General features: G+C 48.9%; 1 protein-coding gene and 1 pseudogene across 2 annotated transcripts in view; both read right to left on the bottom strand.

Annotated features, from left to right (window-relative positions):
* The window catches only part of LOC311167628 (patr class I histocompatibility antigen, A-126 alpha chain-like), a 41,544-nt pseudogene extending 18,753 nt beyond the window's left edge, over positions 1-22,791 (bottom strand). Inside the window, exons 1-7 of the transcript in view lie at positions 22,728-22,791; positions 22,173-22,442; positions 21,680-21,955; positions 20,803-21,078; positions 20,563-20,694; positions 20,129-20,161; positions 19,943-19,990 (exon numbers count right to left, since the gene is read on the bottom strand). The product of the transcript in view is annotated as a patr class I histocompatibility antigen, A-126 alpha chain-like (transcript). The remainder of the gene's footprint in view (positions 1-19,942; positions 19,991-20,128; positions 20,162-20,562; positions 20,695-20,802; positions 21,079-21,679; positions 21,956-22,172; positions 22,443-22,727) is intronic.
* Positions 1-24,910, bottom strand: part of LOC311188227 (patr class I histocompatibility antigen, A-2 alpha chain-like) — a gene marked incomplete at both ends in the record, with an annotated part of 424,961 nt that overhangs the window by 345,249 nt on the left and 54,802 nt on the right. The window lies entirely within an intron of this gene.

The raw sequence follows: 24,910 nt of genomic DNA, 5'->3' as shown, positions 1-24,910 counted from the left end.
AATCAGATACAAGATTGGGGACCTGTCTTCACAAGGTTTGTACAAGTATTGGACTGTAGCAGCAGTAAGGTACAGTGGTGATCTCCATGACCGGTAAAGAAGGAGTCCTGGAGCCCTCAGTGGCTTTTGCAGGCTTTTATTGGGATTTACCAGGTGCACAGGAGGCAGGGCGGTCAGGGCCCCCAGAGGCTGGCAGGCCTCCAGCGGCCAGCAAGTCTTCACTCTCTCTGGGCTCTGTGATGCTCTCTTATGGCCACCGCTTCTCTGTTCCTTTCGCTCTGCTTCACTCTGCTCTTCCATTGATATCCCTGTGACACTGCCCTTATAAGTACAGTCTCAGCCCAGGTGTACCCACCTACGCATGCCCACACCCCACTCCAGGTGCCGCCATCTGGCATGCATTCAGGACCGCCGGGATCCATCATCAATCCAAATGGTGGGAGGGCAGAAAAGCCTGACACTTTTTCACTTACCCTACATGGACTTTTAAAATTATGTACATTTATCTATGAAGGGTCAGGAATGACCACTGAGCAGGTTTTCTAGCAGACCGGGTAAAGGAGGAGTCAGAGTCCTCAGTGGTTTCGCAGGTTTTTATTGGGGTTACCAGGTACAAGGCAGACAGGGGCACTGGGGGGGATGGTAGGCTGGCAGGCCTCCCAGCCCCCAGCAAGTCTTCACTCTATCTAGGCTCTTGGGTCTTCTCTCTTTCCCTCTTGGCTTCTGCTGCTGATTTCTTGGCTTCTCTTTCAGCTTCTGCTGGCATCCCTGTGACGCCGTCCTTAAAAGCCCAGTCTCAGCCCAGGTGAATCCCATCTACCTATGCCCACACCTTACTCCAGGTGCCCGCCATCAGGCATGTATTCAGGACTGCAAGGATCCATCATCTAACCTGATGGCGGGAGGGCAGAAAAGCCTGATACCTTTTACCTACCCTACAATCTATTTAGGGGAAAAAGGAAAATTATAGTAATAAACTGTATAAAAGTTATGTGAGTGTGATCTCTCTAAATATCTCATCATACATAAAATTTTAGATACTGGATGATTGTGGGAAACTGAATCCTTGGAAAGTGAAACCTCAGATAAGGGGGACACTGTGCACCTGGTGCTGACCAGGATGAGGAACAACAGAGACCCTATAGGGTAAATGAGTTAATCAGGATTTTTTATACCACTACCAGCTGTGGCCTATACAAGGGGCATTTGGAAGCATGGTAAGGAGCACTCATGCCTGATTGTGGACACCTGGGTCCAAAGAACACGGGCGTGCACATGAGTAAGTGTGCACACCTGAGTCTAGAGGCAGGGATAAACGCAGACAGGAGGAGGCCCTCACTCAGCAACCAGGTGATTACAGAAGAGGCAAGGCCACAAGACTGCAGGAGACTTAGATGCCAGAGGGAGGCCAGAGAAAGAGCAAAAAGAGTCATGGAGGCTGGGAAGTTTGGTTGCCTGCCTACCTCCCAGACTCCCAGCCCCCCTGTCTGGCCTGTGTCTGCTTCCTTGCATGCCATCCTCCCTGCCTGGTTCTCTGGAAGAGCACTGAAGCCTCTAAAATCCACCTAGGTCTCTGGGACTCTCTTCATCTGTCTACCTGAATCCACACTGAACCTGCCCTGTGCCTGCTTGCACTGCAGACCCCCAGTCACTGATGGCAGGAATACAAATAGCACAGTCAGTATGGAAGAGATGTGACAATTTCTTATAAAGCTAAATACAGACTCACCTTAAAACCTGCTCATCATTTTCCTGGGTATTTACCCAACTCACTTGAAAACTGTTGTTTTCACAAAACCTGCACATAAATGTTTATAGCACAACACTCCTTAACTGTGGGCAGCACACTGTGACTTCCTTTTAAAGTCTGGAAAGGGACATAATAAAAAAGAAAGACCTACACAGGGAGAAAGTGGGAGACACAGCCTTATCCCCAGCTGGGGAAGGTGACATCATCGGTTAAGAACAAGTGCATTTTATTCTCCCTTCCTGTGTCGTTGAGAGTGGCATTTCATCTTTGGGATCTTCCCCAAACCCGTTGACCCAGACAACCAAAGTCACACTGAGTGACCTTCTACTATACACCTAAGCAGCACTCTCCTAAATGGGAAGACCATCAAAAACAAATAATGTCTGAAAGACTGACTCATCCAGGGGAGGCTTAGGAGACATGATTAGGACTTAACTTAGTGTGGTATCAGGACGTGATACCAGTGTGGTAGTGTGGTAACTTAGTGTGGTATCAGCCTGGAACAGAAAAATAAACTAATGACATCCAAATCAAGTTTAGCAATATGTCAATATTCCTTCATTGTCTGTACCATGAAACAGTGATAAATGATGTTAACAACAGGAGATACGAGTGTGGGAATTACAGAAACTTTAAGAATTTCACGTTTTCCACAATTATAAACTATCCTGAAACAATGTTTGTTTTGAAAATAGCCCTCAGGAATGGAGACTGTTTCAGGCCCTGAGGAAGATAACGTTGAGGTTTCTCAACTTAAAAATGGTGGCTCAGGGGTTAAAGTCTCAGCACTATCAAGCTTTTACCAGCAGCATGGTACCACTGCAGCATGAGTTCCATCCCCTGCCAGGGAGGTGACCCACATGGTGCAGCAGACCTCTCCTGTCTCCCCCACAGCTCCCCTTATCAGTGTATTTCAGTAAATCTGCTGGTTCTGCTCCCCACTCTGTCTCTGGTGAATCCTCTCACCCCCGCCCCGGCACCCCTGGCCTGTAGCCCAGTTCTCATATGCATAAATAAAAAAAATTCTTTTAAAAAACATAAAAATGACAGAGCATATAATTCAGTAATTCCACTCTTTGGTATTAACCAAAGAATGCAAAATACTACCTTGCAGGGAGATACGCATCCTGTGCTCACTGCAGCACCATGTACAGTAGCCAAGTTATGGGAACAACAAGGGCCCAACAGCAGAGGAGAAGGGTAAGAAGATGCACATATATACTCAATGGGATATTACTCACGATAAAAAGGGATAAAATCTTTCCATTTGCAACACCGTGGATGGAACTGGAGGGGATTGCCTAAGTGAAATAAGTCAGAAGGAAAAAAACATATCAGAAGATTTCACTCATATGCAGAATATTGAGAAATCGAAGAAAGGGGGAGTCAGAAAATAAACCCTGGACATATGACTGCAGAGATAAGGCTACTAGAGGGGGAGGGAGGGGAAGAGCAGCGTGTGGAGGGGACACAATGGATCTGGTGAAGGACTCTGGGTGCTGGGGTGGAGGGGATGGTGTGGGCACTACCTCCGAAGAGATGTGAACCCATTCCCTAAACGAATTTTAAATCAATGTTACTGTAAATTGGTGCTACTTCATTTTTTTTTTTTTTTTAAGATTTAAAAATAGCCCTCAGGAAAGGCACAGGGAGCTGAAGGGAAAAGCATCTGCTTTTCGGTCTCCAGGGTGCTGTCATCAAGGGGCTGCAGAGAGAGGCTGTGGGGAGAGAAGATGGCGCCTCGGACACGGGGCAGCTCCAGGGCCTCCTCTCCTCTCCTCCACTCCCCCCACCCCAGCCTGGTGCCAGGACTGCTCCAGGGCATCTCACCCCCTCCCCCAGTGATGCTCAGCCCCAGCTCACCCTGCCAGCCTGAGTCACACACACCCAGCCTCTCCCCTCGCTGCCAGACTAGGACAGCGCCGCAGCGCCCCCGTGTGGCCACGGGGCTGAGGACAGAGGTCAGGAGCCATGAGCCCAGGATAGGGCTGTGCACACAAGAGAGAGCCCATCCAGAGGCAGGGTCTGTGACTGGATTGTTTTCCCAAATACACGCTGACAAGACGGCTTCTTGCCATTAATAACCATAGACTTTAGATAGGGGTGGAACATATCCCCTGGTCATAACAGCTGGTTCCCAGGACCCGGGTAGGCCCCACAAACATATCAGATGCCCTCAGTCTCCTGGGATGAGAACTTGACCCCAGAGTCCCTGTCACTTGTTCCAGCTGCTGACTCCAGGGATGAGGCTCCTTCTCCAGGGAATCAGCACTAATCCCTGTATTCCCAGGATGTGCTGGAAGAGGGCCAGGAGGAGAGACACCCCCCTCCCACCCCTCCCAGGGTCATGGGCTAGGGAGAGGGGAGGCTCCTGGAGGAGTGAGGAGAGGAGGAAATAGGGGCTTTAGGGGAAGGAGGCCAATAGGAGTGGAGGGGGAGGATCTAGAGAGTGGGGCAGGGAAGGGTCAGCTTAGTGGGCCCCTGGGTGGGAGGGCTGGTCTGTGTGGGGAGAGCCCAGGGACTCTGGCTGGAGCTGGGAGAGTCTCTGCTGTTAGTTGGGCTCTGACCACACAGAGGCCGCTCTGTGATCAGCTGGGAAACTGTACTTAGGTGTAAGATCTTCTCCATGCAGAGACATATGGTGTAATTCAAACACACAGGGAAAAGAAGATAAAGGGTGTAATTAAGGACTCCCCTCTTCCAGAGCAAAGTACCCTTATGCTGGGATGACAGGAAGAATCAATGAGCCCAGACAGGGGGAGCCCAAGGCCTGTGCTATCTGTTGGGGGCAGCCCTGGGCCCTGACCCTGGATTCCAGAGCCCCTCCCTGTGCTGGGACCCCACAGACCAGTCTGAGTCCATCTCAGCTCACAGCCCGCAGCCCCTGGACACTGTCCAGGCATCAGAAGCCCCTGCACCAGGAGCAGCGGCCCAGGCCTTGGACTCCATGTTCTGGAGCACAGAGGGCACAGGTGGGAGGAGCCTGGACTCTCACGGGGCCACAGGAGATCAGTAGGGAATCAGTGCCTCAGGGATTCACTCACTTTTCCCCAGAACAGAGTATGCTGCCCCCACATCCCCAGGCCTCTAGAACAGGTGTCCATACACCATGCTCAAGCATGCCAGGGTGGACCCTCCTGCTCACCCACCCTTGGAGTCTGGAGGGTAACCCCTTTGCTCCTCCATTTACCTGAGATTTCAGACCTAATATCCTCTCTCTTCTTTTCCCTCCTGGACAAAGAGGCAGGGACCTTCTGTCTGGATCTTGCCACCTCCTGATCCTGAGAGTAAACAAACCTGCAGTACTGAACACACACAGCTTTTCGCCCCTGCATAATGACCAATGGCCAAGGGTTGTCACCTCGCAGAGCGGCCACACTGGGGGCGGCCTGGGACAAGAGAGATTACTCAAAACCCACGCTGAGCAATGAGAAGCCCAGAGGGGTTACCCCAGGATAGTGCATCCCGATCCACGGACAGTATCGTGTTTATTCAGAACCAGATTCAGAGAAGATGGGCAAGTATGTGGAGGAACGTACATGTGTGGGGATGAGTTATCAGGGCATGTTACTGTCTGGTGCAGGCTAGGGTGGAGTGACCAGGGGCTGTTATCTGGGGGCTCCATAGTTCCTGCTAATCAAAGCACATTATCTCTAGTCCCTATTCTAGTAAGACGTTGCTAATCTGGCCATAATGTCTGCCTGCTGTTTTCAACAAATACTAGTTTCCCCGTGTGTTCCTCATACCAGGACTTTTGCCCTGGTGAGAGGCCCATGCATGACTGTGCATTTAGCTTGACCACTAGGGATTCTGGGCACCGAGACAATAGCCCCAAGAACAAGGAGGGCCAGAGATCCCACAAAGGGGCAGGGGAAGACTCCCAGAGACCCAGAGACCCAGCAGGGCAGAATCAGTGGATTCTGGACATGAGTCTGGAATGAGAACTTCGGTGCCTACAACCCCACCACCTGGCCAGGGCGCCCTCCAGTGCAGTCTGCAGAGGCAGCTGGTGGTCTGGCTTTTGTGCTTTGGGCAGCATGCCCAGTGCTGAGGGCTGCCTTCTTGCTCCCACCTGGCTTCTGGCCTGGGTTGAGCTAGTGAGTTACTCCTCCCCCTCTGAACACTAAGACACCCCCACCCCATCACATACCAGGGAACTCTCTACCTTTCCATCCCAGCCTCAGCTCTAGGGAGTCCTTCACACATATTCTCTCATTAACATATTTATTTGGTACCTACTGTGTGCCAGAAACTCAGCAATTTGGGATATTTCAGGTGAAACCCCTGTCCTCTTGCTCCTCTGGGAGCCTCATGCTGATGGGGCGCTGGACAGTAAACAGCAAAGCACCTTCAGGCAGCGATCAGGGTCAGCCAGTAAAGAGTGATTTTGAGAAAGAAAAGTGATGAGAAAAATGTACAATATCTCAATCATGTTTTTGTTCACTTGCTGAGATCAGGGTATTTGGCATGTTTGGAGTCTTATAAAATACCCATATTATTTTCACCCCGTGATTTTGTCTTCTTAAGTGCAGCTATAAAGAATGTAACTTATCTGTGGTTCATATTTGTGGTTCAAATTGAACTTCTATTGGGTAGTGCAGTTTATCTTTTCTCTTTAGGTCTCTGTTCATGTCAGTTAGTGTTCAGCGACGGTGTCCGCCCCTTCCTGTCAGTTGGTCCCCACATCTTGTGCCCACTGAGCTGCCTTCACTGCCTTTCTCATGAGCATATCCGCATGTTCTCACCCCAACTCTTTATTCTGCTCCACTGGCCTGGACCATGCCTGTGCCAACACCACTTGGTTTTCAACAGCTGAGCTTTATACTAAGTCTTGAAATCTGGTGCTGTGCCTCCTCCAAGATTCTTCTTTGTGATAAAAGTATTTTGACTCATGGAAATCCTTTGCATTTGCATAAAAATTGTGGAAACAATTTGTCAATGTCTTTTATAAACAACTGCAAAGCTTTTGACAGGCATTTAGGGTTCAGGATTGAATTGCTTTTAATCTAAAGATCATTTTTGAAAAAATTGATGCTTTAACAATATGGCTTATTCCAGTCCTTGAATATGGCCTTTCTCATCATTTACTTTTCCTTTACTTTCTCTAGTGCTGTGTAGATTTCAGTGTACAAATCTTGTACACTTTCCTTAAATTGATGTCAAATATATTATTTGATGTGATAAAATGTAGAATTTAGAATTATCCATTTTCAAATTTTTGATATTACCACTACATTGAAATACAGTTTACCTGGTACCCCTTAATTTGGTAAACTTACCTATTAATTCTACAAATGTTCTTTGCCTAAGGATATATACTTTTTATAAAAAAAGATTTATTTTTATTATTTATGAATACAAGATCTGGGCTGTAGGCCAGATGTGCTGGGGAGGTAACAAGATTCACCAGAGACAGCGTGGGGAGCAGAACAGGCAGATCTACAGAAATACATTTCTGAGGGAGCAGCGGGGAGACAGGAGAGGTCTGCTGCACCTTGTGGTTCAGTTCCCCGGCAGAAGATCAAGTTAAAGTCATGGTGGCTGGCAACAGCTTGATAGTGCTGAGACTTTAACCCCTGAGCCACCAAGGAGGCCTTGAAAAATCATGTCATCATGTCAGTTGCAAATTACATATATAATTTACATTTTCTTTATAATTTATAGTCCTTTTATTTCATTTTATTTCATAATGCACATAGCATAAATGAACTAATCAGGCTTTTTATACCACTAACCTCTGTGGCCTGGAAAGAGAGAACACCAGTGAGAACCCAGAGGAAGAGCTTAAAGAATCCTGGGGCCTGGGAGGCTAAGTTGCCTGCCTGTCTCCCAGCTCCCCCGCCAGGCCCAGGCCTGCCTCCTTGCATTAGGCCTCCCTGCCTGCTGTGCCTGTGTACCTGGTTCCCTGAAAGATCATTAAGATCTGAAAAAGCAACTGAGGGCTCCAGAATTCTGTCTGCCCAAATCCATAGTGAACCTGGTGTAAAATGCACTATGGAAGATCTCCAGTCTCATGTGTACTAGACTGAGAGGTAACATCCCTGTTTTGTTCCTTATGTTTCACCATAAAGTATTGTGTCAGTTGGAGGTTTTTCGTAGATAGTCAGTTTCAAAGTGAAGAAGTGGCTTGTTATTTCTAGTTCGCTGAAAAATTTCATCATGAAAATTTTAAATGCTTTTTCATTGTGGAGATGATACTATACTTCTTATTTTATGACTATAATACATTGGGTTGATATCTATATATTTATTCAAACTTGCATGCTAAAATAAACTTAGTAGGACATAATGTGTTGACTTAGATTTGCTGATATTTCCTTAAGGATTCAGCAGGGACCATGGTGTGTAGTTACTCTTTGATATTGTTCTCTGGTTCTGGTGTAGTGGTATAATAGCCTCAGAAATGATTCAGAAGGTGTTTCTTCCGCCTCTGTTTTCTGCAACTGTTTGGGTAGGTCTCCTGTTAATAGTTAAATGTTTGATAGATGCACAAGTGAAGACATCTCTGCCTGAGTTTTCTATGGGGAATATTTTTAAATGTATCGAATTTCTGTAGTTCTATAGCACCAGCAAAGCACAGAGCAGGCAGACAGGTAAAGGAGAGTCCTGGAGCCCTCGATGGCTTTTTCAGGCTTTTAATGATCTTTCTACACCTTGCGTAGTGCAACAACCAGGTCCATGGCAGGCAGGGGGGCCTCTGGGACCAGGAGGCTGGCAGGCCTCCAGCCCCCTGCAAATCTTCACTCATTCTGGGCTCTCTGGCATTGTTTCCTGCTCTCTGCTTGCTCTGCTGCCTCTGCTGCTGCAGGCGTCTGCCCAGGTCCACCCACTTATGCAGGCCCACACCCCATTCCAGGTGCCACCATCAGGCACGAGGGTAAGCTCACAGGTGTGGCTCTTAGATGCCAATGGCGGGAGGCTAGAAAAATCTGACAATTTCCATTTACCCTACCAGTTCAAATGGGAATAGTTAGGGTCCCTATTTCTTCTTAATTCAGTTTGGTAATTTGTGTCTTCAGGGGAATTGTACATTTTACATTGCCTAGCAAATTTATATGTTTTCATTAATTATAGTCTCCATCTATCCACATTAATGTCCTAAATTTCCCTGTATCTCTGCTTCCCCTATATCCCACAAATTATGTTTATATTTTCATAATGGTGGAAAGCATCCATTTTCCTTATGATTTTGTTTGTATTATTGTTTTCTCTCCACCATCCTTTCTGTCCCCTTGTTCATCCCCCTTCCCTCCCTCTCAGCCTCAAAGTCCTCAGGATTTTGTTGAAGTCCACGGTTTTTTTAAGTGTGTTACTTTATCAAAGCATCTGCTATGTAAATGTCCAATATTTATCAGCATCATTCTCAACTCCCATTTTGCTGAAAATAGTTTATTTCCTCTTCCCTCATGGCTAAATAATATTCCATAGTGTGGACAGGACACTTGTTCTTGATCCATCCTCCATTAGCATCTAAGTGATGGGTCCTAGCTTTTGTTAATGCAGCTATGACTATAGCAGAATAGGAGGTTTTTCATTGATGGTTTTATATCTTTAGGTAGATGCCCACGGGTAGAATTGCTAGATTTGCATTTTCAGTTTTTAAAGATAAATCCAGACTGTTTCCCATAATACTTGCCTAGTTTACATTGCCACCTGCAGGGATATAGGGCTCCTTTGCCCCACACCCTCTCAGCACTGGTGTTGGCCTTTTTAATGAGTCCTGTTTATAAGTGTGGGGTGGCATCTCAACATGGTATTGACCTGAATCTCTCTTGTTGGAAACAGTGATGAACGTTTTTCATTTCTATTGACTTCTGCATAGCCTCTTTGACGAACTTTCTATTCATACCTGCTGCCCATTTATTAACTGGGTGTTTGTTTTTTTATTGTTGAAGAAACACCAGGGACAGGTCAACAATGCTCTCTGCAGGCAATGTTAGAGGCAGACTGGAGGGAAGTGTAGTGTTCAGGTCTCGGGAAAGGTCTCAAAGGTATATTGAGGTGTCAAAGTCTGTGGAAGTCTCTGTAAAGGTCTTTCTAGAAGTACTGATGAAACGGATCTGTAGCCACTTAATCAAGTAGCTCAAGCTGGCTGCTGCTCTGGCTTGTATCCTCTTCAGGGAGCCAGTCTTTCAAGATTGATGGGTCCCTTTATAAGCCCAGTTATTTGATTCCTGTAGATCAAGCTCCAATCAGATTGGCTCATTTACAGCCCTGAATGGTCTCAAAACACTTGCATGGCACCTATGAAAGATTAAATTCGATTGGTCCATACGGATTTTGAACCGGATTGGTACATTATAATTCTGGCACTGTGAATCACATGTCAGTGTGTCCAGATGGCTGAGGTCAGGTAGCCTCACCCTGGAGTGCAGGCCACTGTCACTCAGAGTCCACCAGATGGGTCCACAGGCTATACACAGTAAGGTCCCCTCTCTCTCCAAGGCCTGAGGGAATGACAGCGGCAGTAGTGTTCAGCAGGGACAAACACTCACCTGAGCATAGAGAGAAGGCACCCCCTCCATCACAGCCCACTAGGCCAGTCTATCACCTGCCTCAGGATAGCCAAGGCCATTGCTGTCAGAGCTGGGGGATGTCCACGGTTTCATGCTGAGCTTGGGCCTGACACACCATAAGCCTCTTTCCCCACAGCTTGTGTCAAACCTTGCTCTGAAGTGGCCTCAGCAAAGCCGGTCACACCTCACTGCTTGCAACAGGTTGCAGAGCTCTTGATACAATGTAATTACAGGAAAATGACCACTAGCCCAGGCTGCCCCCAGAGGACAAACTGACCAGAATGCAATAGAACCTGCTGTTCCTTCTTGGGGTGGCTCCTGGCAGAGTGGACGGCACATGGCCCCTTCGTGGGTCTGAGAGTGACTAAGCTGCTAAGGAGTGCAGCAGAAGCTGTGGCCACAGGAGATGTTCCCGGGGCCCCTGTCTCCAGGCAGATGCTGCAGGTCACCTCTTGTCTCATTACACCAGTGGCAGTGGGATGAAAAGGGATTACTCAGAGTCCATGTGCAAAGCAATGAGATGCCTAGAGGGATCAGACCACGAAGGTGCAGCCCAGCTCCAAGGGCAGTCTCGTTTTTATTTAAAATCAGACAGAAAATAAAAAAGATCAAAGAAGCAGCAGGCAAACAGGTAATGCCCAAGTGTGTGGGGGAAGTGTAACAAGCTGGCCCAGCCAAGGCTGGGAAATCAGGGAGGGAGTCAAAGGAGGCCTCAATGGTTTTGCTAATCCAAGCATAACAGCTATTGCTGTTTTCAGCATGTATAGGTCCTCATACCAGGACTTTTGCCTTAAGAGAATCCTTATCCCAAACTTTGCCTGTTTCAGCTCTGAAAGACACAGAATAGTCAAAGCAAAGAATAATCAAGGCAAAGACAAAGAATAGTTGGGGCACAAGCTCCCACAACCTCTTCCAGGAGGGTCCAGTCGTGGTCCCGAGATCATGACTATCTTGCTTGAGGTAGGGGAACAAACAGAGGGCAGAGAAGATGCTCAGGGAGGAGGCGACCACACCTCCCTGGTCAGGCCGCAGGAGCCTCCTCTCTGCCCTGCACACTCTCACCCTCTCCAGTCTCTGCTCCCCATGGCGCCCCAGGCCTTTCTCAACATGGACCCTCACCTGCCTTCTCTGCTCCCCACACCAGGCAGGGAGGGCTCACAGGGCCTGGCATCACCTCCACTTTCTCTGCCACCCCCATTCCCTGTAGCCAGGAGAGCAGACAGGGACTGAGCACCCACACTGTGCCAGGCCCTGTGCTGAGATTGATAGGCATGCTCACCACCCTCACCGCGTCCTTAACCTCACCACTCACAGGTGAGCATCTTGAGGACACAGTTATGGAACTTGAAATTGCACCCCCTTCCATATGAGGGAAAGAAAGGCTCTGGGCTCTTGGCAGGCGAGGCCCATGTGCGGGTCCCACCCTTGTACTGGGGGGATGGGCTGGCGTCCAAGTCCAGGGCAAGGCCCATACCCCTCAGCACCCACAGTAGCTCCAGCTTCTGCCTTTGCCCAACCCTGGAACCGCCCCACGCCCAACACCCAGGATACTCACCACTGCCTCCCTGTCACCTCCTGCTCTACTGGAGCTCAGGTCACCTGTCACCTTCTCAGGGAGGAGGCCCAACAGCTCCCAGGTCAGGGGCCCCTTGCTCTGTGCTCCCTGGGTCCCTCTCCAGCTGGACTCTGAGTTACAGACACACAGAGTCCTGGGACGGCTCACTCTGCGCCCCAGTGCCTGGTGGGTAGCACCCCAATATATGTCATTTGAGTTAAGAAATTAATACAATTATGCCAAAAGCAGCTCAGGAGGACTCTTGTTTCTGGTAATGGTTGGTTAGGACTTTCACACCAACCAACATACTGCAAACAACCATGTGTTTTGTTGGGATAGCCCTGCTTAGGCACACAGGGATTTCAGACATTTCAAGGGCTCTGATATGAACAAGTGTCCTTATTCTGTTTGAGCAGAGGTCAGAAATTGGTCTTTCTGTAGAAGTTTTGAGGCCCAGCCTCTGTCATCACCTCCCCTCTCTCCTGACTCATGTCCTTCCATCAGGAGGAATTTTTTTAGAGTAATATAACACTTCTCTAGAATAAAATTACATTATTTTATTTATATATTTTATACATCATTGTTTTTAAACTATGTTTGCTTTCCCACCCCCTCAGGTGTAGTCCCCATAGAGTTTCTTTCCCCAATGCACCCGTGCACCATCACCTCACTCCCCTGTGCTCCTCCCTCCCTCCCTTTGATCCCTCTCCCTCCTCCTCCCCTGCAGGATGGCTCTGCTTTATAATTGACTGCTTGTTTTTGTTTTGTTTTGCTGTCTTTTGTATTGTTATTATTTTTCCCCCAAATGTCTCATTTGGTTCCCCTAATTTATAAGGAATTTTTTTATTCAACAATATATGTGCTGCCTAGGCAGGTAGTGGGCGCCCATCACTGAGAAAACCCAACCCTCACTCAGGATGTTGTCCAATGGATTTTGATGATAGTAAGTTCTCAGTGTCCCCAGCTCTGAGACCCTCCCTCACTGCAGCTGCCACAGGAGGTGGGGGTCTGAGCTGGTCAGAGCCCTGGGTCCCCTTCTGCGCTTCTGAGCCTCACTCCTCATTGTCTTAAGTTAAGGGGATCATAGGATCTGGCAATTTACAGGTATCATGGGTTAAACTGGATACTCTGTGCAAACGTCTGTCTCATTTTCATTTTTGGCTTCTTGTTCCCTTTTTTATTTGCACTCTGAAAACACAATTTAACACTTTCTCCCCCTCCAAGTTTTGTTTTCAGATTGCACATCATTATGGTGACAACAAAAACAAAATAAATTTTACAGTGAAAAGAAAAATCTTACCTCAAATCCCAGAAGCTAATACCATAATCCAACTTCTTTTTCTATATTTCATTCCAGTGTGGACCATCAGTTCCAGGACATTCATCTGAACACATCATTGCTGAAGAAGGAAGGGAGAGAGGTGGGTTTACCTGAGATTTTCTCTCTAATGCACTTGGAGGATTACCCAGGGAAGATGAGGGAACTCCAGAAATGAAAAACTAATTTCATCCACTCTAACATTACACCTCCCTCCAGGAGCTCCATCTCTCCCTCCCTTCCTGGACTGTAGACCAAGGCTCAGCTCAGGAACTGGGGTGACCTGGGCTAATCCTGCCCCTGGGCCAGGCCAGCAGGGCACACACTCCTCCCTCCCGCTGTGGGACTCCCTCCAGCTCGGGTCTAGAGAGAAAGTAGCCATAGCCCACGGAGGCAGTGACTCCCTGGGAAACAGATGCTGTCAGGCTGGAGCTCCCTGACTCCAAAGGAGATGAGTCTGGAGTGAGCATTAGAGGAGGAGAGAGGGAGCTGTCAGGGGGGGCTGCCCCCACAGCCCAGCAGGGTCTCACCCAGGCTCCTTATATCTAACCATGGGAAGAGTCCCAACACCATCCTGTCTCCAGATCCTCTGCTGCCTCAAGTCCTGCTCCAAATCTGCTTGATGTGTAATTATCCTTCCACTGTCTTACATGGTGCCCATCTCTCCTGTCATACACACACACTCTCTCACACACACACTCCCCTCTCCTTGGGAACCAGACCCTCACTCAGCACTGGGGTTACTCTGACCCTCTGTCTCTGGTCCCCTCAGAGCCACCCTCTCTGCAGTGTCTCTACTCAGCGGGGTCTGAGCAGCCCCAGGAGTCCCTGCACCTCCTGCCTCTGACCTTGTGGGAAACCAGCCCCTCAGCCTGCATGACAGTGAGGAGGTGAAGGCAAAGTCCTGAGGTCAGTGATGGATGGAGGAGACAATTTACTTTTTCTCTTGAGTTTCATTTTTTTATTATTGTATTTTTTGAGGTAAGATTCATTTACACACTCTATATGATTCAGAGGGACAGGTTCACACCTCTTCAGGTGTTACCTCACCTCTCCTAACTTTAAGGTACCTAAGTTTTCATGCCTAGACCTCTGGACCTTCTTACTCCTTTTACTGGCCAGTCTCACCCCTGTCTGGTAGCCTCAGTTCTGCAGCCAGACTCCAAGGGCTTGGTTTGGTTTATCTCCTCCTGTGCATTGTTTCTTTATGTTATACATATCAATGAAATTATCTGGTATTTGTTGTTCTCCTTCTGATTTCACTTAGTATGATTTTTTTCCCCAGTTCCATCCACATTGTTATAAATTCAAGATTTCATCTTTTTTTTCCAGTGAGTAGTAATCCATCAAGTATATTATACCACATGTTCTTTCCAGCTTCTTCTCCTCCCTGCTCAGCTCCTCCCTCCCTTGGGTGGGGAAGGAACATGGACCCTCCCCTTCTTCTGGGACCACCCTGTTGCACACTCCTCTATTGTTAAGCACATTGGTTGTTTCCAATCCGGCTATTGTAGACATTGTTGTATGAACAGAAGAGCGCATATATCCCCTCAAATTAGCGTTTACATTATTTGGATAAATACCAAGGAGTGGAAAGCTGGGTCATCTGGCAGCTCTATTTTTAATATTTTGAGGAAACGTCATACTGTTCTCCATAGGACTGTACCAATTCCACCAGTGTATGAGGGTTCCTATTCCCCACACCTTTGCCAACACTTGTTATTTCTGGTAATTTAATGTGAGCCAGCTCATAGGTGCAAGGTGGTATCTCTTTGTGGTTCTGATCTTCATTCCCTGATGACGTGTGATAGGAGCATCTATGTCTTCTCCATTTCAAATATGTTACATTGCTCATAGCAATGAAATGGTGGAAAGGTCTGGAGAACACGGTGTGTTTTGGACCTACAATTAAGCCCAGAGTTAACCAAAACAGTGCCACAGTATAGGTTACATATAATTCACATACAGAATTGCAGAGACTATCTGTATCTTCTTTGCAGAAGTTTTAACTTAGCTCTTCTTTCCATGTTTTGATTGGGTTAATCGTGTCCTGGTTGTTGAGTTATGTGTGTTATTTACGTAACATGGGTGCATGATATGCAAATATTTTCTTCCATTCAATATGATATGTTTACATTTAATGACAGTTTCCTTCACTGTGCAGGAGCTTATTAGTTTGATGTGTCCCCACTGGTCTGTCTTTGCTTCTATTTCCTCGGAAAACAGGAGATATTGAGGGCAGTGAATCTACTCTCTAGGACACAATATGGTGTCCATGTCATTGTACATTCGTCTAAAACCCACAGCATGGACACTGCCGAGAGTGACCCCAATGTACAGCCAAGGGCTGTGAGAGATGATGAAGAACAGATTCATCATGTGGCAGATGTACTGCTCTGGGCTTAGCATGTTTTGGACATAACCTGTGAAGGGTTTTACAAGTTGTTACATTCAAGAATTTACATAAACACACACATGCACACACCATAGCCCTCCAGTGAGCCAGGTGACCTATCTCCAAAACAAGTTAGAAATTTATCATTCCCCTTCCCTGAAAAATATATATATATATGCTTGTATCTAGTCATTAGTGTATATTGTCATATAAGTACAAGAGTTTTAGGACACAGAGTGGGAGAAAGGATTTGTAAATGAAATCATATATCTGATAAAGGACTTGTATTTGTTATTTATAAATAAACACTTACAGCTCAACAATAAGAAAATAACCCAATTTAAAATTAGACAAAAGACTTCACTAATGAAGAGATATAGGTGCCAAATAAATGATGTTCAACGATACCTGTTATTAGGGAAAGACATTAAAAACAAGGTGATAACCATTACAAACATACCAGAAATCAAAAAAAAAAAGTTACTACCAAGTGCTGACTGAGCAACAGGACCCTCACTGCTGGTGGGATAAGAGATGGCACAGTCACTAGGAAAGATTTTTGAAAGTTTCTTTTAAAACCAAACACTGACGGGCCATACAGTCCAGTGAACACTGTCTCAGCTATTTACCTAACTCATTTGAAAACTTATATTCAGAAGAATTAAAAAAAAACCCTGCGTGTAAGTAAATGTTTACAGCACAGTGTGGACTGAGTGTGAGCTGTCCATGGTGACCTCCTCCAGCAGCTCTCCTCACAGATGTCAGTGTCATCAAAGCAGGAAAGTCTGAGAAACTGTGAGCCAAAGGAGGCTTAAGGAGATCAGGTGGGGACTTTATGTGGATGTCCTGGTGTCAGAGCATAAAAAGGACAATAGGGAAAATTAATGAAACCCAAATACAGTGTGGAGTTTGTTGAAACTACATTAATATCGTTTCCTTAGCTTCACAAATAACTTAGTAGATATGTGAGATGTTAACAGTTTGGAAATGATGTGGGTTATATAGCAACTCTACTACCTTTGCAAATTTTCTGTAAATCTATCAGTATCTTTAAAATACTGTTAACAGAGTTACAGGTTGTAGAAGGAAAAAATTATTTACTCTCCAATTTTTCCAGGTTTTGCTATAAAGGGACTGGAGAGACGGTCTTGAGGAAAAGCTGGAAACCTCACACACAGGGCGGGTTTCAGAGTCTCCTCTCCTCTGAGCCCTGCTTTCCTGACTCCTCACAGAGCATCTCAGCCCCAGGACGCCGCCCTCCAGGACCCCCAACTCTGCCCACCTCAGCCCCCGCCCCGTCCTGGCGGCTCCACCAGAATCCGGAACAGCGCGGCAGCGCCCCCGTGTGGCCACAGGGCTGAGCACAGGAGCCCAGAGCTGCCCTTTCTCCCTCCCCAGGCTCCCTGGGCTCCCAGCTGCAGGACAAGGTCCACTGTCAGTTAGGCTTCCTCAAGCTTCCTTCCTAGTGAGTGACTATGGACACAGGCCTCAGGAAGAGCCAGGTCCTCAGGTAATAACAGTTGTTCCCAGATTGCTGAGTGAGTTCCCCAAGTATAGTTTCCCTCAGTTTGGATGAAACTTTGCACTCCAGAGTCCTTATTTGTTCCTGCTTCCAGGGATAAAAACATCTTCTCCTTGGAATCAGCCCTAAATTCTCCAACTCTGGGGTGAAGAAAGGAGTCCAGTAATAGAATCTCAGACTCTGTTCTAGACCTAGAATCCAGGTGACTCGCCTGCTCACGGAAGTGGAGGTTCCCTGGTCTCCTTGTCTTCTCTAAGTGGTGTCAGACAGTACAGCAGGCTCTAGGGGGTGTCTACTCAGATTCCTCATCACATGGGGTTCTGGGGTTCAGTCCCACTTCTTTCTTTTCCTTAGTCATCACTACCTGGGGACACTTCTGAGCTCAAGGCTTCAATCATCATCATCCCATCACCTCCCAATGCTGTAAGTCCATGTCTATTATTTAACTCAGATATTTCATCTGTACTCCAGACTTGTCTGTCCAATTGCCAATATCACTTTCACTGTAAACAGGTATCAGCTTCAACTTTCCTAAATCGAAAAAAAATAGATTTTCCTATATACGGTTCCCCATGTAGGCAGGCTCCACCACTGCCTGCACAGTCTGACACACTGAGTGTCATCCTTGACCCCTTTCTCAACCCAGCAGTAGGAAATGCTGCAAAGTTCATGTCTAAATACACACAAATCCCATCACTTTCTATTATTTTCCTGTTTACTTCCCCCTCTACCAATGAAGCAACTAACCTCTAGGTCCTGGAACCTGCACTGTTTTCCTACATTTATCTTCCCACCCCTCACCCTTCAATGCTGCACAGCAGCCAGACTAAGGCTCTAAAAGTCACACAGATAAATATTTTATATTTTTCAAAAACAGGGGGTCTTGTCACCCCACACCTTACTCAGAAAGTCAAACCCAACATCCTCAAGGTCTGAATGATCTGGAGGCACACAGATCTCATCTCAATAACCCTCTGATCCAGCAGCTGTTACCTGAGCCACACAGATTCCTGCCTCAGGCATCTCACTGAAGGTTGTCCTGCCTGGACAGAATTTCCCTTGGCTTCCTTATGGGCAATGTGTCCATCAAACTTTTTCCTAAAGGTCACCTAAGGGAGGCCCACACTGACCACGCTAGGAAGCGGCCATCCTCCCTGTCCCCACACACTCAGGATAGAGTTACTTAAGGGTAGGGTTAGCAGGAGAAGCTGTAAAAGAAACAGAAACCAACCAGGACATTATTTAATTTTTTGTAAATTTTATTTAAGAACTGGGGTATAGGCCAGAGGTGGGGGGTGGTAAGAGGATTCACCAGAGACAGAGTAAGGAACAGAACAGGCAGACTGATTGAAATACACTGCTGAGGGGAGCAGCTGGTGAGTCCAGGAGACATCTGCTGCACCTGGGTCAGCTCCCAGGCCAGGGATCATACTGGTGCTGCAGAGACTTCAGATAGCTTCATGGGTTGAAGTCTTAACCCCTTGCACCACCAGGGAGATCCATATTTTTTTAAATTTTTTTAAAGATTTATTTATTTATGCATACAAGAACTGGGATGCAAGTCAGAGGTGTGGGGGGTGAGAAGATTCACCAGAGACAGAGTGGGGAACAGAACAGGCAGACTGGCTGAAATACACTGCTGAGGGGAGCAGCGGGAAAGACAGGAGAGGTCTGCTGTGCCATGTGGGTAGCTCCCTGGCTGGGGACTGAAATTGCCCTGCGTCTTAACCCCTTGCGCCCCCAGGGAGGCCTCCAAGACATTTAAGATGAAACATTACCTAATCCACCTGATACCAGAATTTAGTTCTTTATAAAAGATGTGGGAAAAAATGGAAGTAATCATCCAGAACAGAGCCCTAAAATGAGACTAAAAACTGGATGAGTCTGGAAATCAAGCTCTAGCACCAGACAGTCCTGTGTGCAGGGATTTCCCTGGGCCTTGTAGGGACAATGACAGATGCCTCCTGCTGCCGTCAGAGACAGGAACACCCAGAGGACATGAAGCCTGGTCTCTACTTGTGCAAATGAACAGCATAAAAAATAAAAACAAAAATAATATATAGACAGAGTACAAAGGCTGAGGACCAAACACGCAGCCTCCACCCATATCCTGGAGGCAGGACAGTCCCAGGAGGCATTTGAGTCCCTATGATCACAGGCCCTGCTGGGACAGGTGCTACTTAAGGGACAAGGACAAAGGAGCAGAAAGATGATGTCTGAGGAGTGACCACGTCAAAGCCCACGACGCACTGAGCACCAAGTGGACACAAGCCCCATCCCCCTTGGATCCTCACAGCCTCTCCCGCCCCTACCTGTACAGACTCAGCACTGCAAACCTGCAGTTCTGGCTGGTCTTCAGGTCTCCTCTATTTATTTAATCTCATATATTAGGAATTCTGCTAATTAACCCATCAATCCTATATGGCAAGGAAAGAAAAATAATAACTATAATAATACTTTCAATAGGGAAGTGTGTATTTTTCTTCGGTAAACACAAAGTCCAGGCAGGGGTGGAGCCAGCCCTGCCTCTGCTGGAGCAGGAAAGTCATCAGGGAGAGACACAGGTCAGTGTGGGGAGGGGCCTGGTGGGCAGGGCTGGGCCAGTCTCCCCACCTCCTCACGTTAAGCTAATAGGAACACAGACACATGAGGATGCCCTTTGCAGCAAGAGACCACTCTGGGGGTGAGAAGAAACCTTGCATCACTGTTTCCACAAGGTAGTTGTCTCACACTGTGAAGGAAAATAATCAGGAATAAAGTCAGGGAATCACATAAGTGTCCACATTCTTGATAGTCCACCGCATCCTCAGAATGCCCCCCTCACAGCTTCCCCAAAACCTGGTCCCTCCCTCTCTGCCTCGGCCCCTCCCACCGCAGGGGTCTTACCTTTAGCAGCTGTGAGAGGCTCATCAGAGCCCTGGCTACTGTCACTGCCTGGAGGAGAACAAAACAGAACCTGGTCAGAGCCATGAGGAATGAGACCACAGGAGGGACTGATGGGGTGACTCCCCCATGGGCTCCTTCTACACTGTCCCCAGGGGCTCAGGGATCCAACCCCTGATCCATACATACCTGCAGACTGAGCGTAGCTTCCTCTTTGTCTTCCTGTGGGAAGAGACATAATGTGAGACCAGGGAGGAGCCAGGCCATGAAGTCCGAAAGGAATCCCCTAGTTCTGGACCACAGGGAAGGTTCCAGAACTGTGACTGGACACTTAGGGCAGGACTGGGAAATATGAAGAAAGATGAGAGGGGACAGGACCAACTGCCTCTTGGACTCTGCCCTCAGTATGGACCTTCCCCTCTGCCATTTGCTGGAATCAGGGCCCCATCACCAGAATTATCAAGGTGAACAAGTGGTGATTCATCTTCATAAGTGGCTTACAAAAGAGGATTAACAATCAGATCCAGTCTGGGCAACATATATGTGTGGATCATACTTTCCATTACCAGTTGTGGCATGTTCTACCTGGGATTTGAAAGCCCACAGTGGACAAGATCCCCCACTCCCTTCCCTACCTGAGCACTTCTTCCTCCACATCACAGCTGCAGCCACCGCAGCTCCAGTGAGCACAGCTCCAAGGAGAACCAGGCCAGCAATGATGCCCACGGTGGGGATGGAGGACTGAGGAGGGGGCACTGGTAGGGAAGGCAAGGTGACACCATGAGCCTCAGGCCTCCATCTTGAGCCAACTGAGGTTTTCCAGAAGGGCTCCTGATTCCTCTCTGCCCATGTTCCCTTCTTACCCCAAGTCAGAACTCGGGGCTCCTGCAGGCCCTCATGCTGCACATGACATGTGTATCTCTGCTCCTCTCCAGAAGGCACCACCACAGCTGCCCACTTCTGGAAGGTTCCATCCCCCCCAGGCCTGGTCTCCACCAGCTCCGTGTGCTGGGTCAGGTCCTCCCCTTCTCGCTGCCAGGTCAGGGTGATGTCCGCAGGGTAGAAGCCCAGGGCCCAGCATCTCAGGGAGACCTTCCGGTCAGAGGTGGGGTGGTGAGTCACGTGTGTCTTTGGGGGATCTGAGAAGGTTGATAACATTTACACTTCGGATTTGTCCTTCAGAGAGACTGAAGCAGCCTCATGTGACCATCCTCAGAATGGACAGGGAAATGGGTTTGGAGGAGGAAGCACAAAACCTATAAACCAGCCTGATCTGGGCAGTCTGAGATAATCTGTTTCTTAGAATGTTCTAGAATCAGGGTAACAGCTCAGGATAGGAAGATGCAGGTCTCTAAGAAGGACAACACAGACTTATGCTCCTGACCTGAGGACTCAGGAAAACTGGAGTCAGATATGAAAAATGTTAATCAGACCAAAAACAAGTCATAGTGAGAAACATATGGTTCCCAAGATGGCTGTGGGGTCAACAGGATCAGATGAAGAGTGATTTCAGGGATGGCCCATACCCTCCAGCTCAGGAGAGACTGGATTCCTTAACTGTCCTTCAGAAAACCAGGGCCCTGTGGCGAGTCTTTCTCTAGTACAGAACAGGAAACCTTGGAGGTCTCCTCCCTCTCTGACCAGAAAGAGGTCTGTGTTCTGAACATTACTCCATTTTCCCCTGGGATGTCACCCTGAGGGAGAGCTGAAGCCAAGGAGGTCTTGCGAGGCCCCTCTCACCTGAGCGCTGCAGCCTCTCCTTCCCCTTCTCCAGGTATTTGCGCAGCCCTGCCAGGCAGGTGCCCTCCAGGTAGTTCCTCTCATGTTCGGCCACTCCCTCCTCCTCCCACTTGCGCTGGGACAGCTGAGCCGCCCTGTCCACCGCGGTCCAGGAGCGCAGGTCCTTGTTTAGGGCGATGTAATCGGTGCCATCGTAGGCGGACTGGCTGTACCCGCGGAGGAAGCGCCCGTCGGGCCCCACTTCGCAGCCAAACATCTCCTGGAGGGTGTGAGACCCTGTCCCCGCCCAGTGTCAGCCTTGCCATCGCCCCGCCGCCCTCCCGGGGGGAATAAACCTAGACTGAAACTGAAACCGCAGGGAGCAAAGTCCCGCGGGCCCGTCTCGGGTCCTGGTGGGTCCACCTGCCTCAGGGTGTCACTCCCACGAGGAGTCTGGGGTTCCGCCCGTCCGCGGGGCTGGGGGTCGTGAGCGCCCCGGGGCCTCCTCGCTCACCGTCCTCGCTCTGGTTGTAGTAGCCGCGCAGGATGTTCAGGTTCACTTGGCTCAGCTGTGCCGCGGCCTTCAGGGTCCCAGTCTGCTGCTCCCAGTACTCCTGCCCCTCCCGCGCCATCCAGGGCGCCCGCGGCTCCATCCTCGGGTTCGCCGCGTCGCTGTCGAACCGCACGAACTGCGTGTCGTCCACGTACCCCACCGAGATGAAGCGGGGCTCCCCGAGGCCGGGCCGGGACATCGCGGTGAAGAAATACCTCAGGGAGTGGGAGCCTGGGGGCGGGAGGGAGACCCGGCTGGAGAGACGGGGCGGGACGGGGGGGGGCGAGGGGGCTCCTGAGAGTGTTAAGGGGCGGCGGGACCAGAAGGGCCGGGAATCAGGGGGCAAGAGGGGACGGGGGCTGGGAGGGACAGAAAGGGGCCAGGGCGGGGTTGAGGGGGACACCTGGGCGGGCGGCGATGGCGGAAACGAGCCTCTACCGGGTCCAGAGGTGCCGCTTTCGTCACCCGGGGCCCCCGGGCTCCTCAGCGGCGGGTTCCCTCCCAACCCGCACTCACCTGCCCAGGTCTCCCCCGGGGCCAGGGCCCCCAAGAGCAGTAGCAGGAGGGGCGCGGGCCCCATGGCCCTCACCTACTCGGCCAGAAACGCTGGGTGTCCGGGCTGGCGAGTGTTGACTGTGTAACCGGGGCCGCGGGGCTGCTGATTGGCTGCTCTGGAGACCTCCAGGCAATGGGGAGAGAGAACTGGGGTGACTCACCAGTACCCAGGAAGTAACACCCGACACTGGTTGTGGAGGGAGAATGAAACTGGGGAGGTGGAGAGTCCCCAACAGCAGTCTTATGCGCCCCAGACGGGGCCCCAGGACTTAGACCTGAGAGCCTCACCCTGGACCTGGGACTTTGCTCCGCCCCCTCCTCCTCTTCTGCACCAAGACCTTTGTCTGTCCCTGGTTCTGGGTCACTGATTCTCAAACATTTTCGTTTCAGGATCTCTGCACGCACAGCCTTACAAAGTCAAAGAACCCTGCAGGGTAAGTGGAAGCGATCAGGTTTTTTCGGCCCTCTTGCCATTAGCATCAATGATGAACACCTGTGGTCTTACCTGCGCCTGATGGCGGCATCTGGAGGTGCTGTGGGCGCGCCTGAGCCGAGAGAGGGAGCACATTAGGGCAGCGGCAGAGCATGGGGCAGGGCCAGGGGAGGGAGGGGGTGGCAGTGGAGACCAGCAAAAAGACCAGGAGAGAATGCCAGAGAGCACAGAAAGAGTAAACATTTGCCAGAGACCTGCCAACCTCCTGCCCCTGGCTTTGCCCCCCTGCCTGGCCTGCATCTGGCTGCCTCACTACCAGTGGTGCAGAAAGATCATTAAAAGCCTAAGAAAGCTGCCCAGGGCTCCAGGACTCTCCTTTGCGAGTCTGCAGGGATTCATAGAGAACCTGCTCTGTACCTTGTTGGCACTACAGGCCTCCAAGTATAATGCTATGCGGATGTAACTATCAATCTTTACCATATAAGGAATAAAATCATTTTAAACATGTTTTATTTCATTTAGAATATTAATAATCCGTTGCATATTAACAAAGTGTTTTAAAGAAAAACATCTCTGAGAATAACGGTCGTCAGAAAGTGGACCTATTACTTTAATTTTTTGCAAGTGTCTTCTCTGTCTCATTAGACATTGAATTGTCATATTTTCTTCTGCATTTAGTCTTGTTTTGGTTGGTCAATGTAGGGTAAATGGAAATTGTCAGGTTTTTCTGCCCTACTGCCATTAGCATCATTAATCGACACCTGTGGGCTTACATGCATACCTGAGGGTGGCACCTGGAGCGTGCTGTGGGCATGCGTGAGTGGGTGCACCTGGGCTGAGAACTGGGCATATAAGGGTGGCCTCACTGGGACACCAGCAGCAGCAGAGAGAGCAGAGGAGGAGGGGCAGGATACCTTGAGGTAGAGTGCTGTAGAGATCACTAGAGAATGTCAGAGAGCACAGAAAGAGTGAAGATTTGCCTGGGACTGGGAGGCCTGCCAGCTCCTGCCCACCCCACCCCCCTTACCTGGTTGCCGCACTAGAAATGATCAAATGCTGTAAAAAGCTCAATAAAAGCCTGAAAAGCCACTGAGGGCTCCAGGACTCTCCTTTATCCATTGGTCTGCCCTAATCACAGAAAACCTGCTCTGTGCCTTGCAGGCACTACAGTCAATGAAAAAATATACAGCCTTAAAGAAATATGTGGGAATAGCATTTTATAATCCTTTAGGATGATTGTGAGTATTCAACATTTTACAACTTTAGTAATAAATTGAAACTGTACAAGTGGTAGTTTTTCATGTTATTTGCAAAGAGAAGCCTGAAACACTACTCTAACAGGGTGGTTCCCAGGAAAGGTGGGGGTTCTGGGTTTCCTGCCCCACCCAAGGGAGGGTGGAGCTAAGCAGGGAGAAAATGAGCTGCAGAAGAGGCTGAGGAAGGAAGGAAGCAGGATGGAGCCAGAAGGAGACCTGGAGGAGTCCTTCTGTTGTGACACAGATGTGGGTGAGAGACCCGTGGGGAGGTGACAATGGCAGTTTTTGTCCGGAGTTTGATTTTGCTCTTTTCCTCCCAGACTTGTCTGGTTGTTTCTGATCCTTTTCTGTGGGTCCCCACTGGAAGATGCTTTAGACTTGTGGCAGGCTTTGGGGCCTTGCTCTGGGCCAATCCTGCTTGGGTGGACTTTTACCCACAAGGGCACAGGTAACTT

This window comes from Talpa europaea (genome assembly GCF_964194135.1).
Source record: "Talpa europaea genome assembly, chromosome: 2".
NCBI lineage: Eukaryota > Metazoa > Chordata > Mammalia > Eulipotyphla > Talpidae > Talpa > Talpa europaea.
This window is presented reverse-complemented; position numbering and strand designations above follow the sequence as displayed.